The sequence below is a fragment of the Schistocerca piceifrons genome, unplaced genomic scaffold, assembly GCF_021461385.2.
Source record: "Schistocerca piceifrons isolate TAMUIC-IGC-003096 unplaced genomic scaffold, iqSchPice1.1 HiC_scaffold_2315, whole genome shotgun sequence".
Classification (NCBI taxonomy): Eukaryota; Metazoa; Arthropoda; class Insecta; order Orthoptera; family Acrididae; genus Schistocerca; species Schistocerca piceifrons.
In genome coordinates this window covers 842345-848443 of record NW_025728246.1, presented here as the reverse complement: position 1 = coordinate 848443, position 6099 = coordinate 842345, and positions in this window count along the sequence as shown.

Genomic DNA, 6099 nt, shown 5'->3' with positions numbered 1-6099 from the left:
TACCTCTCCACTGCGGATCCATGATGTTCGTCGTATTAAAGCCAAGCTCTTGAGCCTTAAACGACGACAGATGGATGGTCTGCGAGTTCAGTCGAAACCTCACTCTCTTGTTGAAGGTGAACTGACATCCTTGTACCACCTGCTACGGCATCAGACTCGTCGTCGTCGCTCCTTCATCTCTTCTCTTACGGTGGATGATGGGCGACAGTTTAGTGCACAGGAGGAAATGGTTCGTGCTCTTCATCAGTATTACACTAGTCTCTATTCTGCCGATGATTCTGGTGAGTCTCTTTCGGATGATGTCTTTGGGGATCTAACTGCGACGATCGCGCCTGACGCGAACGGCGAATTTCTCCGGGAGTTCCAGGTAGATGATGTTTTCGATTTTATTGCTCGCTCTCCGTCCAGTAAATCGCCGGGTCCAGACGGCCTGCCTAAAGAATTTTATCTCCGTTTTTGGCCTCTTTTGGGTGGCATTTTTACGCAGATTTTAAATGAGATTGTCAGAGGGATGGATGTGCCTGCCGATTTTAAAGTAGGGAAAATTGTTTTAATTCCGAAGTCCTCTGGTCGTTTATCTGCTGCCAATCTTCGTCCGCTCACATTGCTGAATTTTGACTATAAGACAGCTGCTAGAGCGCTCAATAGCCGGCTGTCTTCTCTGCTTCGGGGTGTGATTGGTGCACATCAATGTTGTTTTCATGATAGATCTATTCTGACACCAGTAGCCGAATATCGGGATGTTGTCTCGGTTGCGGCGGTTACAAACGTACATTGTGCCTTTGCCTTCCTTGATTTTTATAAGGCTTTTGATCACGTCAGTCATGTGTTTTTAGATCGTGTTTTAGGTACAATAGGTTTTAACGCTTCATCACGTGGTGTTCTTGGCAATTTGTACAGGGGAATAACAGCTCGGGTGTCAGTCAATGGGCAGCTGACGCCGCCCATTGCTATCCGCCGCGGAGTGCCTCAGGGTAGTCCGCTCTCTATGTCTTTATTCGTTTTGTCCCTGGAACCGCTGCTTCGGACTATTGCTCTCAAGCTTCAGGGTATGTCCCTCTCTGGTGGGAAGCTCTCGGTTAAGGCATATGCGGATGATGTCGTTGTTCTCCTCCGTCAACGAGATGATATTCCGTTGTTGAAAGGGGCAGTTGATGCATACTGTCGTGTCTCTGGAGCGCGTCTCAATCAGGGTAAATGTAAGTTCCTTGATATTCGAGGATTTCGCGATGCTGACGTCCCTTGGGCCACTTTTGTCGATCGCCATACGTCCTTGGGGATTATCATTGATCGGTGTCCTCTAAAAATGGCGGCTCTCAATTGGAAATCTGTCACCGAGAAGATACAGGGGGCTCTGATGGTCCATGAGCAGCGCTCTGCTACCATTTTGCAAAAAGTCAGAATTTTAGACACCTACGTCCTATGTAAAGCTTATTATGTTGCTCAGCTGTTCCCACTTCCCATGATGGTGGCGAAAAGGTTGCGCCAATTGTCTAGCAGGTTCATATGGAAGGGCCATCTATTCAAGTTACGTTACGAGGTAATGACGAAACCGCGTCTCTCCGGAGGCTTGGGCCTCTCTGACATTACTCGCAAGGCGTCTGCTTTGTACGTCCGCCGAACGACTCTAATTGTTACGCAAGAAGTGACTTCAATTACATCCAGGCTTTTTACGGTTGTGCGTCCGGCGAGCCTTGCTCCACCTGTCGATGTCGGACGCCTAAATTTTAAGTTGAAACACATTCGGGAATTTTACATTGCGGTGAGTTACCTCGGTGACGTCTTCTTGCGGCGACCGGTGCCAACGACCAAGAGCTTGATTGCCCGCTGGGAGGGGCTGGCCAGTCCCAATCCAATAGAACTGGCGTCTCCATCCGTGTCCTGGAGGAACGTCTGGAAGAACGTTAGTCTGCCGATCCACTCTATGGCCGTGGCGTCCACGTGGTATAGGGTAATAAATAATTTGGTTCCCACCAATGTACGACTGCACCGTATTGGTCTTTCTGACACGGACACCTGTACTCGGTGTGGTCTCCTGGATACCCTTGAACATCGATTCACCTGCTGTGGGCACCTTGCTAATTGGCGTTGGCTCAGGAAACAACTTGCTTTTGTCACTAGGTCTGCTGAAGCCGCTTATACTATTGACATCATCGTCCGGCCCGATTCTTCCTTTTTTCCGCGGACGAAGCTCCATACCGTCATGTGGTTGATTGGCCATTTCGTACATTTTGTCAACAGTTGTCATGAAGAGGATGGACACCTAGCGTTTCGGCAGTACATGCTTACTGCTTACTGGCAGCGCTTGCGATTGCCAGGCCTCCGAGATGATTTTGCCAATATGCTTAGCCTGACATTTGAAAGAGAGGGTGTTGGCTAAGGTCACCTGTGTGAGCCATTTTCTTTTATACTGTTTCTGAATTTGCCGCCTTTATGTATGTTTCTTCTCTACACCAGGACTGAAGTTTTCGTGTTTTAACCTTTATTTCAGTAAGCAGTCTACATTATATAGTCATGTTTTAGGATTTTAATTTCAGTACTGTACTTCTTTTGAAGTGGTAAAAAAAAAAAAAAAAAAAAAAAAAAAAAAAAGTGGTTAAGGCGTTGGACTGCTAATCCAATGTGCTCTGCACGCGTGGGTTCGAATCCCATCCTCGTCGATGAATTTTACGTGAAGCACGCGTTTGCGGTCACTCCTTCTCCGTGCGAAACGCCACTCAGTAGTAACAACGACGCGTGTACGTGGCAGATAGCGTGTGTATGAAATACGAGACAAAACTGCCCACCAGATGAAAGCGCACAACATTCCATAGCGTATGCCCTTCGAATTAAACATCATTTCGAGATCTACAAACCAATCAAATTTCGGCTGCAGCTAAGAGTATGTTGGTATTTGCGAACTACGAGCTCTAATTTATATTTAAGTGCATACCTGTCGCAGTCATTTTAACGTATCGAGCCTATAATAATCCATCTGTAGCATTAGACGTTAACACCGGCCCAGAACGATGTTTTGAATGCGTTTTCGAATCGACAAATGTCTTCTTTCCGCAAGCACTAGCCCAAGACACAGCTGTTGTACCAGCAGACGAGGTGGCCGAGTTGCACAGTTCCGCTTTAGACGCCGTGCAGTGTGGACGTGCCTAGTCTTCCGCTCCGCCGTAGCGTTACGTATAGTGGACTATCGTTTTTGTTTACGTGTTGTGTTGCAACTTCTGTGAGTGTTTCTCCGTCGTTGTTTCGTACCTTGTGTTACTTTCTGTCCTTATTTCAGTGTTTTTTGTGTAGCGGTTTCGACCGCATATTTTGAAAATGTCGTCCCAGGTTATTCCTCGTCAGGCTACAGTTAGTTTTGCTTTTGACAAGTCAACCCGCCATGTGCAACCTAGTTCTCTTGAGATTCATGATTGGTTGGTAGATACCTTTGGTGTTCATTCGGATCAGGTGCACACTGCTTATTTTGATACCGAACTGTATGTTTTCTTTGTTAAGTTTATGGACCCACTTCAGGTTGATAAAATTCTTTCTAAATATGGTCATCAAGTTCTCTTTCGGCATCGGGATGATTCTGTAAGTACCGTGCTGCTTTCCAATGCTTCCATCACGTATACCAATGTTCGTGTTTACAACCTTCCACCGGAGGTGGATAATGTCTATCTTAAGGAGGGTCTACAGAAGTATGGTGATGTAAAGAGCATTCGCCTTGAACGCTGGTCAAGCCAACATCGCCTGCAATGTTACAGTGGTATTCGTTCAGTCGAAATGCACGTTAAGCAGAATATTCCATCTCACCTGCAGATCGGTGGATATGTGTCCATGTAACATATAGTGGTCAGGTTGGCACCTGTTTTTTGTGCAATGAAAGTGGTCACGTGCGTACCGACTGTCCGCGGAGAGTTTTTGTTTTAAAAAATTCTCTCGAACAGCGTCGCAAGTTAACGGTCGCTGACCTCGTTGCAGGTGCTTCTGCTCTTGGTGTAGCACAGTCCAGTAGTAGTAGCGCCCCGCCACAGGTTTTGCGCACCCCTGATACAGAATTTCCTCCTTTGCGTGCTAAATCTGATGTTGTTCCGTCTGTCCCTCAGGTGGGTGTGCCACTTTTGCATAATAAGAGGCGTCGCCCACACGATGGAAATAGTACGGATGAGGATCTCCCTGAGATGCCCCAGTCCGAGCGACCCGCATCCTCCGAGCCACTGTGTACTGTAGCTGCTCCCTGCCCTCCTGAGGTAGCGGTTCCGGTGGCGGCTGCTGGCGCCCCTCCGGCCTCCGACGCAGCTTCTCTCGAGTCGGGTCGTCGGTCGGGCCTGTTGGCGCCGTCTTCCGAACCGACTTCGATGTCACAACAAGTGGAGCCGCGACAACTTCCTGCTTCGCTGCCCCATACCTCTGCCAGCGGAGCTGCTCCGCTTCCTTCCAACTCTGCGGCCTCGGACCTTCCTGCTCACGTTTCGCCTCCGTGCAGTCCATGTTTGCCGGAAGCTAGTGCAGGTGTTGACCATTCCGTTTTGTCGGATGTTTCCCCCGCGACCCCGGATCCCGCATATGGACCGGCGCGGGTGGTGTCGGATACAGAACTTGACCCTCCTACGTCACCGGCGGCTGAAGTTTCCTTGCCCGTCAGCCGACGCAAGTTACGCGTTCAGCCGAACGTTAATGCTGTTCGTAAAAAACCGAAACGTAAGGGATCCGCGGAACGGGGTAGCAGTCCCCCTCCCTCGGATGCCTCCGTCACCCCTGCTATGGACTGTGACGCTGGTGCGTCGGTGTAGGTGATTTGTTTTCTCGCTTTTCTCTCTATGGTTCAAGCATACACCTTTCTTACCTTAAATGTTAACCGTATTGAGTCCGACGTTCGCATTGCCTCTTTGCGGCAGTTTATTTACGACGCCTGTGCGGACGTAGTGTTTTTGCAGGAAGTGTTGTTTTCTGATCTCTCTCTACCTGGATTTCAAACTGTTTTTAATGTCGCGCCGGAATATTCAACAGGAACTGCTCTTTTCTTTCGAGAGGGCATTCCTATTACTGACATAGAATTCCTTGACTCTGGCCGTGGGATTGGTTGTCGTCTTTTTGATCTCCGCCTCGTTGTTTTGTATGCCCCCTCTGGTTCGGGTCACACTGTGGCTCGATCGCGCTTTTATAAAGAAGAGCTTATTTATCTTTTGCGCCAGAGTCCTCGGAGTCTCCTGCTCGGAGGCGATTTTAATTGTGTTTTACGCCCTGCAGACCAGTCCCCCAATTTTAATTATTGCCGTGATTTACATGACTTAGTTCGTACGATGCATCTGCGTGATGTTTGGGAACACAAATATCCAACCCTGGTGAAATATACGTTTTTTACCGCGTCCTCATGCAGTAGACTCGACAGATTCTATTTATCTGATTTTTTATGTGATAAAATTCTTTCTGTCGATGTTATTCCTACTAGTTTTTCTGACCATTGTGCTTTTACTGCAACTGTAAATCTTAGTCGCCAACCTGCAAAACTTTATCGTTCCCAGTGGATGTTAAATGTTTCCCACCTTGCCGACAGTGCTATGGATGATGTTATAAGTGGCGTGTGGGAGCGATGTCTTCGCTCTGTCCCGCGATACCCCTCCTTGCTGGTTTGGTGGACTGCGTTTGCCAAGCCCAAGATTCGTCAGACTTAGATTTTCTACTGTGCTGCTAGGACGCGTGATTTTAAGAACACGTATGAATATTACTACTCTGTCCTGCGTGAACTATATGACGCGGCGGGTACCTCTCCACTGCGGATCCATGATGTTCGTCGTATTAAAGCCAAGCTCTTGAGCCTTAAACGACGACAGATGGATGGTCTGCGAGTTAAGTCGAAACCTCACTCTCTTGTTGAAGGTGAACTGACATCCTTGTACCACCTGCTACGGCATCAGACTCGTCGTCGTCGCTCCTTCATCTCTTCTCTTACGGTGGATGATGGGCGACAGCTTAGTGCACAGGAGGAAATGGTTCGTGCTCTTCATCAGTATTACACTAGTCTCTATTCTGCCGATGATTCTGGTGAGTCTCTTTCGGATGATGTCTTTGGGGATCTAACTGCGACGATCGCGCCTGACACGAACGGCGAATTTCTCC